This window comes from Panicum virgatum, chromosome 2N (genome assembly GCF_016808335.1).
Source record: "Panicum virgatum strain AP13 chromosome 2N, P.virgatum_v5, whole genome shotgun sequence".
Classification (NCBI taxonomy): domain Eukaryota; kingdom Viridiplantae; phylum Streptophyta; class Magnoliopsida; order Poales; family Poaceae; genus Panicum; species Panicum virgatum.
The window spans coordinates 39,528,419-39,530,039 of NC_053146.1; positions in this window are offsets into that span (position 1 = coordinate 39,528,419).

Here is a 1,621-nt window from a genome sequence, read left to right on the forward strand (position 1 = left end):
AGAGCTGTACCTAAGATTCCGAGGCCCAGTGTGATAATACAAAATGGAGCCCTACATTTAGAAAATATAAGTAGGTGGAATATATTTTGATTTGATTTTATAATGCACCATAATTGAGTGCATGCTATCCTGATTGGCGGGACATATGGAAGTGCAGGAGAGAAAAATTAACAATCGCAGAATACCTACAAGGAGGATTAATATTATTAGAGGAAAAACAACCAAATTAATAAACCCATTTCATGAAGACATGGAGTCACCTTGCTTTGTTTGAGAAGAAGCAGCCACGGCTATCAAAAGCAATCATCCATCTTGTGGTATGGACAATGGAGATCATTATACATGAAAGAAAACGGCAGCAAATTGGACTAGTTGCCTTTGTTTTTTTGGATTAGCTGTTGGTAGCAAAATTTAATTTGACAACTTTAATGGCTCAAACATGACCTGGTAGGCTGATAACGTAATCAAGTGATTTATTTGGCTGAATTTCAACTTTAATTCAGTTTACAGTAACAGAAACTAGCTAGATCAAAATGAAGTTATTTCTTAAAAAAAAAAGTGAAGTTAGAAATAGCAGCAGATTGCATGCTGGAGTTTATTCGTGATGAAAAAAAAAGAAAGAAGCTAGAGAGAAGCAAGCAAGCATTCATAGATTTTGCGGACATGTGAAAAAAAAGGAAAGATTATACGTGCTTGCATGCATTTGAAAGAAAATTAATAGTCAAGCACAAGCATTCGTGTACTCCCTCCATATTGTAAATGAAGTCGTTTTGAGTTTGTCTTAAGTCAAACATTTCAAACTTTAATTAATAAATTCTTTTGAGTTGGGTTTGAAAATATAAAAGCAATATAAGTAGATTCATCTTGAAATGTAATTTCATAAAAGTATATGTTGACTATATTTTATAAAATTTTTTAGTAAAAAGTTAGTGTTCAAAGTTATTTTTGGAGACCGTGTCAATGTCTGAAACGACTTTCTTTACAATACGGAGGGAGTATAGAGCTAAAACTAGGACCTTTGCATGTGAGTTTTTGGGGGGCCTAAATTTTGGAGGACCAGTGCGGTCCCTCCATTTGCACCGCGCATTCAACGGGCCTGCTTTTCTACCGTGGATGCGGTGTGTGGAGATTGTGCATTGGTCACATGAACTGGCCCCCGCCGATCTGCGACTGGATCCTGATATATATCGCCGCCAGTGCTTTCTATTTGTTACGTTAAAAAAAAGTGCTTTCTATTTGTCCTCGGCGTCCGTGCGCCACGACAACTCTGATCGCGCTGGATTTGGGATACTCGACCTCCACGCGGAGTGCGAGCAGTGCGTCGTCCGTGCACAGCGACATCACACCGAGCAACGTGATGCTCGACTCCTCGCGCGCGCCGCGCCTAGCTCGGTGACTTCGGCATCGCGAGGCTCGTCGGCCTAGCTCGCCTACTTGCTTTCCTAGAGCAATTATTGTTTGGGCTTTAGATAGAACTATAGGTCGCGAGCCTGTTGAGCGATTGACACTCGCGATTGACACCTTGATAAACATAGAGCAGTTTCAGAAATTGTTATCTTAGAGCCAATCACTTTTTTTTAAGTGTCCTACTTCCTCTTTATTTTGTACGGTGCAGTCAAGA